Below are 11,126 nucleotides of genomic sequence, written 5' to 3' on the forward strand. Positions count from 1 at the left end.
GAATAAAAACAAACAAAATAAAATTAGGTACTTTGCCTGAATCCCTAAACAGTTGGCTACAGGGTGTGGTGGCACACATGTGTCCCAGCCACTTGGGAAGATAAGGCAAAAGGACTAAGAGATTCGGGCCAGCCTGAATCATATAGTAAAATGCTGTTGAAGTTTTTTCTTTATTTTACTAAAAGAAAGAACACTGGCCATTCTGACAATATGGAGTTAAACTGTGGTTCTCAAAGGCAGAAGGTAAGAGAAGGACAGTGTAGGAACAAGAAAGAGCCAAGACCCAGCTTTGTCATAACTGCGGGGTGAGTTTATTTGTTTTTGACCATAATAATGATTAATATTATGGCAACACCCTGCATTGCGGGTATAAAAACACAATTTTCTCCCAAACTATGACTCAGCCTCCATGTTCCCAGATCTCCCCAGCATTCCTGGGAAGACAGCTGGGGCCTCCACACAGCTCGCTTGCACCCTTGTGCCTTTTACAGTTGGACAAGACGAAGCAAGCTGGATTGCTACAGCTAGGTGCTCAACCTTAAGGAAAGAGTGATAAAATGGAGGGTACATCCTGCCTACAACCTGCTGCCATGCAGGCTGCTTCTTGGCCAAACCACACGTTTAATGCCATTCCAAGCACTATCATAGTTTCAGTGGAAGGACTTGTGAAAGCTGAGGGGCAAAGTACTTACCTTTTTCCACAACATTCTATACTTCCAGAACTATACCCCCCCCCCACACACACACACCCTCTTCTTTCTTGGGGACTCTGTGATTATATCTTTTATTTTAAGAAATGAAACAATAACTTAGCTCCTCTCTTAAGACTATAGCCTTGGGTGTGGCTTTTCAGTTAACTGATGCCAGAGGAGCAGAGGTGGAAAAGGATTGGGGATGTGAGAGGCAAAATCTTAGAAGCCCAAGTATTCTAATTAGCATCACTTTTGAGCGCATGATCCAGGCCTTCTGACTGCAGCCAAGAGCTCCATCCAAAAAGATGTGTGATTCTCCCCAGTGAGTCAGCGAAAGCGCAGAGAAACAGGGTTATCAGAGGAGAGGGTTGCAGTCTATGAGTTTTCATTCAGCCTCCCAAAATGAACAGGAGAGAGAGTGGGGGGTGGATCTCAATGCATCAGCCAGGAGGCTCTGCAAACAGAGCTGGAGAAGCAGCGGCCGGATCTGCTTTCAAAGATACTGCTCCAGTACTGGGCCATCCTATCTACCCAACTATCCCTCACAGTGTTGACAGAGGGGAGGGGAAAGGGTGTGACATGAAAAAGAGGAAAAAAAAGAAGCAGGGGCAAAGATTTGGATGGGGGAAAGATGGCCAGATGTTTGAAGATGAGTAAGATGCCATCACAGGATGAATTGATGCCCCAAGAGAAAATAGGGTTCTTTCTTTGTTCTTCCTTGGGATCCCCCTCTTTTCTTCCCAGGTGTCTGGCTTGGGTTCCAAAGTCTCTGGACGTCAACTATTTTGAAGAAATTTTTGGGCCAGTTCAACCTATATGCTTTCTGACCTATATATTTAACAGATGTTGGTTCCCTCTGCCATCCCTTAGAAAACTTAAGCAAAGATAGCAGGAAAATATCTATTTCAAGTGGTCTCCTTATATTCAGTGAGGAAAACGGCATATTTACTGACTTTCACATCCACCGCCACAACAAAAACGATGCCTCTTCTTAGATGTCATCTGTTCTTTAGAGAACAGAACTATTAAACCAGTCTGACTATGACTAGGCCTAAACCTCTACAACCTGACCACAACACACACACACACACACACACACACACACACACACACCTCTGACCATAGCAGTAGGCTTTACTGGTACCAGAAGAAAAGAAAAAATGCCCAAACCACCAAGAAAAATTGTGGAATTCCATTGAGCAACATTTCGTTCATCTGAAATAATTTTCTCTGGAAAATTAAGATCGAGAACAAACCTGAAAACAAAGAAGAAAGCCCAGTGTGGTAGCTCTCACTGTAATCCCAGCTACTCAGGAAGCAGAAACTAGAGGATTTCCACAAATTTGAGGGTAGCTTGGACTACCAAGACTATGTGTATGGCTCAGTGGCAAAATGCTTGCCTAGTACATTTGAAACCTAGGTTTAATCCCCAGCACCACAAAGTAGAAGAGGGGAAAGGCCTCCAGGAAGTCTCAGTAGATGACACTATGTAGTCTCAGCATTCACACACTAAGCACTGAAGCCTTTGTTCATGGCAGAATTTGCACAGATCTGTTTTTTTACTTGAGACTAAATCCTTACAAATAGGTTTTCTGTTTTCATAATCATAAAAAGTTGGCAAGTTATGAGTCAGAAATGCTGACAGCCATGTTGTAGATGTAGACAGTGAATTGAAGATAGAGAATCAACAACCTCTATCAACTTCATACTGTGGAGGCTTGGTCCCTATAGTCAAGTAGGGAGCAGTTTGCTTCCCAATGAGGAAAATGGTAAATCTTGCAGGCCCAGCAATCCCAGTGATCTGCTCGTGGGCACGGTCAATTCTTCACAATTATTCTTCCAGCCTGACTATTAACTTCAGGATAGTGAGTTCTGGTGATGTGGCCATTTGACTAATTAAGTTAAATTAAGGGGCATTTTTCCTTAAACTCTACTAAGGTAAACTCAACTCTTGTGAATACATCAGACTTGACAGAGCAGCCGCCAGTGCATTCTAATGCATCCGAAGCAGCCCACAGTTAGGACTACAGCAGCAGTGTGTGGGGCAGGATTTAGAGCACCAGACTTGTCTCTGTAGAAGACGCTACCCCAGACAAGAGATTCTTCCAGGATGGATCACCAAGTCACTGGGGATTTTTCTGTCCTATTTTAGATGATGGGGAAGGGCTGTACCTAGACCCTAGTGTCTACCCCTGCATGATAGATAAGTGCTGTATCTACTACTGAGACACAGCCCCAACTCCTTTATGTGAATTCTTAACCAAAGCTTCTCAGACACTTCCCTTGGAAGATAGGTAACTGAGAAAGGCTGACCACAGATACTGCTCCACACTTGCCATCACTGTGCCTGCCTGCCTGCTGTCTGGGAGCCTGCACCCCTATCCTGATTCCTGAACCCCATTCATCTAAAGTCCATCAAGGCCCACCAGGCTCATCATGAGTACAGTTCCTGGATGTGGTTCCTGCTTTAAGACAAGCTGATGGGGTTGCCACTTTCACTATCACTTCAGTGTCTGGATGTGAACCACATCACAGTGATGAGTAGGGAGGAAAGTGATGTTAAACACTAAAAGACATGGGGTTGAGTTACTATCATGATCACTTTGACTGGGCCCTGAAAGAAGAAGTGCCATCATAGAAAAATGCACCTAGACTAATAGTAATATGGGGCTCAGGAATCAGGAATAGGGATACAGGCCCCCAGACCGCAGGCAGGCACAGTGGCTGCCACCTGCCATCACAGCCAGAGAATTTAGGTGGCAGGCAGCAGAATTTCTCCAAATTAAACACATTGGCTGTAAAAGTCCCATTTACAGCTATGCCTCAACCATTGTTTCCAAAGGAGGAACTTGGCATGCTAGGAAGAAATGCAGATCGTGCCCAGCAGACCTTAGTCCAAAAGAGGAAGAGCGCCAGCAGATGAACTGGACCACATAGTGAGAGGAGCATCTTTAATTCTCCGGGCAGTCTCCATGGGCCTGGAGCAGCTGAGGTGCCTCCTCTCCCTGCAGAATTGACTCAAGGGCAGGAACTGCAAAAGATTGAAGAAGGTATGGCTTGTAGTCCACCATCAAGGTTACTTGGTAGGCCAAGAACTAACTCACTCACCTTGTGTTATTTAGTACATTTCTTTGATGATCCTTGAGCCCACTTTTAAAAACAGACAGCTTAATGGAGGTCTATGTTCCTGGACTAGAAGACCATATTGCTAGGATAGAAGTGCTAGCCTGATACCCACCCTCCTATTCTACTGATCTGGGACTGCTTGGAGTCTGACCTAAGAGTTCCAACCAGAGATTCTGATCACTGTATCAGTCAGCCCTCATCCCAGAAGTTTCCTTTTATTAAAAGTAGGTGTTAATTTACAAAGAGATCCACAAATGGGCAATGAGCAGAGAGTGGAAAGTTTTGGAGCATTCGGTCCTAAATGATATGCCTTTATAAAACCACTCCCCTCAAGGCTCACACATCTCTGCAGAAAAGGAGGTGAAAGATTGTAAGAGCAAGAGGTGGTAGGTAACTCTGAGGAAATGAGAGTGTCTTCCATAAACAACGGGCTCATGTGAGCTCACGGAGACTCTGAAACACCAACAAGACCTGAACAGGTTCAAAGCAAACAAAACTTCAGCAGTGAGAAGGGGAAATGGACACAAAGCCTCAGCCCTAACCAGTGAGCTATTTGCAACTGGTAGTTGCTGGGAGAGGGGAGGTTAGTTTTCTCCAATGGGGTAACACCGGGTATATCAATTGATCAACTGTTCCAGGACAGACCTCATGCTTACAAGTAGTTAGCCAACGCAAAACAGACTCCATGGTGTGTGGGGGGGGAGTGGGGGGGGTTGTAGTTTTAAATATATTTGGTTTGGTTTGGTTTGATTTAGAAAGAGAAAAAACAAAGTTTGGTATGTGGGATTGGGGGTAAATCTGGGAGGAGTTGGAGAAAGGGAGAGGATATGACAAAAATGTATTGCGTGAAACTTTTTAATTAAAAAATTAAAATAATAGATTTATGAAGATAGATTTCACATACCTCTTTCTGTTCTTGCAGAGCCCAGGTTCCATTCCCAGCACATTCCTGTTGCTCTAATATCCAGGGAATCCAATGCCTCTCCGACCTCCATGGGCTCCTGCACACATATAGTACACATATATACAAACACTTAATAAATAAATGTGTGCTTCTGTGTGTGTGTGTGTGTGTGTGTGTGTGTGTGTGTGTGTGTGTGTGTGTGTGCTTGAGCGCCCAGAGAAAGCATCAGATCCCTTGGAGCTGGAGTTATATACGGCTGTAAGCTGATAGACCTGGGTGCAGGGAACCCAACTCAGAATCTACAGAAGAACAGCGAGTGTTCTCCAGCCTCATTGTCACTCGTTTGTAAGTAACATTTTAATTTTAGCACTTGTAGATTCCTATGCATTTATAAGAAAAAAAAGTACAAGGGCCAGGTGTGGTAGTGCACACCTTTAATCCCAGCCCTTGGGGAGGCAGAGGCAAGTGAAACTCTGTGAGTTCCAGGCCAGCCTGATCTACTCAGTGAGCTCCAGAACAACCAGGACTACATAATGAGACCTTGTGTCAAGAAAGGAAGGAAGGAAGGAAGGAAGGAAGGAAGGAAGGAAGGAAGGAAGGAAGGAAGGAAGGAAGGAAGGAAAGAAGGAAGGAAGGAAGAGAAACATCACTAGAGGCTGACCTCTGGCCTCCAGCAGCACATGAGCATAAGAACACAGAAGAATACATACATTTCCATTACAGTTTCCCAATGTCTCTATTAAGAATAACGCCTTGCAAAATGATAGTACAGTGGGGAAGTGAGGATATTGTTCAGTGGACAAAAACACTTAACACTGCAAGCCTGGCTACTTAATAACTGAATTAGTTGTCCTCTGACCACACACACACACACACACACACACACACACACACACACACACACACACAAACACACACACACACACACAAACACACACACACACACACACACACAAACACACACACACAAACACACACACACACACACACACCACAGCTGGCCTTCTCTGATTTCTCTGGGTTTATTTGTATTTCTTGGAGGAGAGCGTAGTGAAGAATGGGCTCGAGGGGGGTGTGACACATACTAAAGGAGCTGCAGAAATAGGGGGCATCAGGCTCAACAGAACAATTCCATCTTGGAGATATTCCTGGAGTCTTGAACTGCACTTGAGAACATAAATGCCTCCCGCACGCCCCATCCCCAAACCCCCTACCCCCCACCCTGCCATGGCCTTTTAGTTGAAGTGTGAAACTCAGTTCTCAAGAAATCAGACGCCAACATTTGTCACCACAAGACATCTGGCATTTGGGGACTCCACCCATGTCAGACCCCATTCTCTAGAGGAGAAGCCTCGGAGGTAAGAAATCATTAATTATAGCAGAGCCCAACCATAGAGTATGTAACATTCCAGAAACTGTCTACATACTGAGCAGCAGTTGTCTTTGGGGGAAGAAAACCCATTATAGTAGCCAAGGAGCCTCAGGAAAGCCAAAGACGCTCACGCTATGTTTAGAGTGGTTTCGGTGGGGAGGACACACTCCAGCAGCCTCAACAGGGCTGATTCGCACTTCCTCTTTTACTCTTGAAACCTAGAGGAAGGTGAGCTCCTGAGGCCTCGGCTGCTGTGAGATAGGAAGATCACCCAGTAGTTCAAAGCAACACAACAAAATCCTGCCGAGAGAGAGAGAGAGAGAGAGAGAGAGAGAGAGAGAGAGAGAGAGAGAGAGAGAGAGAGAGAGGTCTGACAACTTTTGGTTCTTCAACTGCCCTTGGTCTCCAGGATCATCAGAATGAGACACCTTGTATAATAGCTGTAATTTACCAAAATACAAGAGCTGGCCTACATAAAGAGAACATGTCTCAAAAAGTTTCCTGAGACAGAGTGACTGTTTTAGTTAGGGTTACTATTGCTGTGATGAAATACCATGACCAAAGTAACTTGGAGGGGAAATGGGTTTATTTGGCTTACACTTCCATATCACTGTTTATCATCAAAGAAAGTCAGGATAAGAACTCAAACAGGGAAGGAACCTGGAGGCAGGAGCTGATGCAGAGGCCATGGAGGGGTGCTCCTTACGAGCTTGTTCTCCATGGTTGCCCAGCATGCTTTCTTATAGAACCCAGGACCACCAGGCCAGAGATGGCACCACCCACAATGTGCTTGGCCCTCCCCAGTGGATCAGTAATTTAAAAATGCTCTTTCTACAGGCTGGCCCAACAGCCTGATTTTTTTTTCTGGTTATCAGATAGTCTTTTATTGAAATATTTTCTTGTTGCTTCTTAACTAGCTGGGCACTCCACTGCACCACTGTTGATGTCATCTATGATGTCATGAGGGTGTCGGCCATCCACATTGCAGCCCACAGACTGTGCAGTACCCAGGATCTCCTTGGTAGTTCCAGAAAGTTCTCTAGCAAAAGACCGGTGTCTCATCTGCCGGGCAATGTTGACAATCTCATCAAAAGTAATGTTCCCACTGTGTTTAATGTTCTTCTGCTTCTTCCTGTCTCTTGGTAGCTCTTTGGTGGCTTTGATGATTAGGGCAGAGGCAGAGGGCACCACCTCGATCTGGGCCTGTCTGTTCTGGATGGTCAGTTTCACTGTAATTCTGAGACCTTTCCAGTCACTGGTAGCCTTGGCAATGTCATCGCCAACTTTCTTTGGAGACTGTAGAAATAATAGCATTAGTTACCATGTGCCCAACGTTAAAGCCAGAGCCTTCAAGCTCACTGCTAGCCAGACTCCAACAGCCCGATCTTATGGAGGCATTTTATCAGTTGAAGTTCCCTCCTCTCAAAGAACTATGACTTGTGTCACGCTAACATTGTAAGCGCCTCTCGGAGTTAGACTACCTATAGGAAATCCCATGCCTGGGGTGAAAATGTACCTCAGGTCAAGAGAAACACTCATCTCTCAGTCCCATGAAGGAACCAACATCTAAATTTCTGTATGTATACTCCAGGCTATTTTTTTTCTAATTGTTAACATCTTTTCCACTGCCAAGGGAAGGTCAGAGACCAACTGAGCATTTCTTGCTCCCCAGATTTGTTCAAAACTGTCCACAGATTCACTTTCCACTCTCTTCTATATTATGACATCTTCTCTTAATGTGGGTGAGCAGATGGACCCAGGGCCTGGTCGTGGCCAGAACTCAAGTAATGGTACTCTAAAATGACTGTTTTAGTATACAGTCTGTTGCCTTAATCAAGATCTCTCACCCAATGAGAAGAGCTAAGCCCCTTCACTATCACCATTTCCATTGGCCATGATGATTAGCATGTCTAATGCTGGCAATACATCTTCACTGACAAAACTAGAGGCTTGTTAATTTATATAATGCAAACTGGTGGGATAGCTCCACAGGTCAAAGAGCTGCCAATCAGAACTACCTGAGTTCAACCTCTAGAACCACATGAAGGAAAAAAAGAACCTGCAAGGTGTCATCTGACCTCTATACACTCATGCTTGCCTCTGCTCTCCCCACTAACAAAAAAAAAAAACAGTCATAATTATGACTTTTAAGAGGAGATATTATATTTTTTTTGTTTTTTTTTCTTTCCATTTTTTATTAGGTATTTAGCTCATTTACATTTCCAATGCTATACCAAAAGTCCCCCATACCCACCCACCCCCACTCCCCTACCCGCCCACTCCCCCTTTTTGGCCCTGGTGTTCCCCTGTTCTGGGGCATATAAAGTTTGTGTGTCCAATGGGCCTCTCTTTCCAGTGATGGCCGACTAGGCCATCTTTTGATACATATGCAGCTAGAGTCAAGAGCTCCGGGGTACTGGTTAGTTCATAATGTTGATCCACCTATAGGGTTGCAGATCCCTTTAGCTCCTTGGGTACTTTCTCTAGCTCCTCCATTGGGAGCCCTGTGATCCATCCATTAGCTGACTGTGGGCATCCACTTCTGTGTTTGCTAGGCCCCGGCATAGTCTCACAAGAGACAGCTACATCTGGGTCCTTTCGATAAAAGAGGAGATATTATATAACAGTTATTTAAATGAAGTTATTTAGTGTGTGTGTGTGTGTGTGTGTGTGTGCCAACGTGTATGTATATGCACCATGTGTGTGTATTCAGTGCTCTTGTGGACTAGAAGAGGATGATACCCTGGAGATAGAGTTACTGGTGGTTGTGAGCTGCCCAAAATGGGGGCTGGGAACTGAATCAAGGTCCAGAATAGCAGCCCATACTCTTTTTTGTTCCTATTTTTAAAATATTTTTATTAGGTATTTTCCTCATTTACATTTCCAATGCTATCCCAAAAGTCCCCCATACCCTCCCCCCCCACTCCCCTACCCACCCACTCCCACTTTTTGGCCCTGGCGTTCCCCTGTACTGGGACATATAAAGTTTGCAAGTCCAATGGGCCTCTCTTTCCATTGATGGCCAACTAGGCCATCTTTTGATACATATGCAGCTAGAGTCAAGAGCTCCAGAGTACTGGTTAGTTCATAATGTTGTTCCACCCATAGGGTGCCCATACTCTTAAACACTGAGCAATCTCTCCAGCCTCTAAAATAGTTTTTAAAAAAAAAAACACCTGAAATTAGTGCTAAACAAAATATGTAGACAAGTATGAATATTTTTAATCAACTAAGATATAAAAATATTAGTTTCTTTAGATATAACACTCTTCTATTCCTTCCTTCCTTCCTTCCTTCCTTTTCAACAACAGGTTCTCAGTCATAGCTCTGGCTAGCCTGAAGCTTGCTGCATAGACCAGGCTGGCCTCAAAGTCACAGAGCTCTGCCTGCCTCTGCCTCCAGGGTGCTGGGATTAAGGTGTGTGCCATCACACCCAGCTAAAGATGGAACTCTTTGATTGGAGTTGTTACTCAATGGCAGAGCACACAACTGGCCCTCATGTGACCTTGAGGTTCATCTATAGCTCACCTCCTCAAAAGGGAGCGGGGGGAGAGGAAGGGAAGAGGAGGGAAGAAGGAAAGAGGAAGGAAGGAAGGAAGGAAGGAAGGAAGGAGGGAGGGAGGGAGGGAGGGAGGGAGGGAGGGAGGGAGGGAGGGAGGGAGGGAAGGAAGGAAGGAAGGAAGGAAGGGACAAAGAGGAAACTCAGTCCTATCTTTTTAAACAAGATGCAAGAAGTTCACAAAAGGAAGGTCCTGAAGTGATACACTAGGGTTTAAAATTGGGTGTCCTGTTTTTGTGTGACATCTTGACAAGTCTCAGTTAGCTCATCTATAAAATAGTGTCAAATAATACAGGACTGAATGTTACAGAGTGGGTGTATATAATCTAGGATAGTGGATGGCACCCAGAAGATAACCCAGGAGCTGTGTATATACCTCAGTTGGCAAACTAGTTACGTAGCATGTAGGAAGTTTGGGGCCTAATTCCAACACCACATAAACCAGACCTCAGGGGCACACACCTGTAATTCCAGCAATGGGGAAGTGGAGAAAGGAGGACCCAGAGGTCAAGGTTATCCTTCGACAGTAGCTAGCTTTCTGCATGAAGTCAGAGCAGTACTCAACGTGGATCATGAGTTAGTAATATAGTCCATATGACTGACTTCTCCATGACAAGTAGCATAGGATCACCTGCCCAGTTGGGTCAAGAGAACATACATAGAGTATATTGAATCCACGTGGGTTCAGCTCACAATACTCTCAAAAACAACCAATCTCAATAAAGATGACCTCATTCTTCATCCAATTGCCATAGTAAGATCCTTAAAAGATCACTGGGTGGAGCAGCATGGTGGTACTACCTCCTTGGAGTTCTGTCTCACTTTTCCTTAATCTACATTGTTTCCGTTCACACCTTATCTGTGGTCCCTTATTCTTCTTGGGTGTGAAACAATGAACCCAGAAACCAGTTTCAGGGTGGCTTTGGCAGCTGTGACCACCTAGCTCCATAGTTTGCTGGGTTAAGCTCACCAAAAGCTAAGGAAGACTCTGTCACTCTCAAAGAAACCGTATCAGTCTTTGGCTACATGGTAAGTTAAAAGCCAGCTATGCAATCTTATCTAAAAAGAAAAGAAAAAAGAAAAAAACTTCATATATGGGATATACATGTATATATAAAATTCATAATTTATAACAGCAAGTTCTCCATGGCCTGTACGTGTGTGTGTGTGTGTGTGTGTGTGTTTGGTATTGAACACCAGGTCCTGCTCAATGTTGTTCTCTGTCACAAGAAGGCAACTAATAAATAATAGCTAACAAATGTTCACTGACCTCACCAGAAGAGAGTCTCACAATACAATAGATATTCCAAAAATAAAAAGAAGCCAAGTGAGGGGTATACTTTTATAGTGCTAGCAACATTCCAGAGATCAGGCAGGAGCATGGTAAGTTCAAGGCCAGCCTGAGCTCTCTAGCAAGAGCATATTTCATAAATGCAAAATTAGAAACATTACAAAGGCAGGGAGATGTTCTAT

At 44.4% G+C, this 11,126-nt stretch overlaps 1 pseudogene; it reads right to left on the reverse strand.

Annotated features, from left to right (window-relative positions):
* Window positions 6,959-7,390, reverse strand: Gm7117 (predicted pseudogene 7117; annotated as a pseudogene).

Source organism: Mus musculus, chromosome X (genome assembly GCF_000001635.26).
Source record: "Mus musculus strain C57BL/6J chromosome X, GRCm38.p6 C57BL/6J".
Classification (NCBI taxonomy): domain Eukaryota; kingdom Metazoa; phylum Chordata; class Mammalia; order Rodentia; family Muridae; genus Mus; species Mus musculus.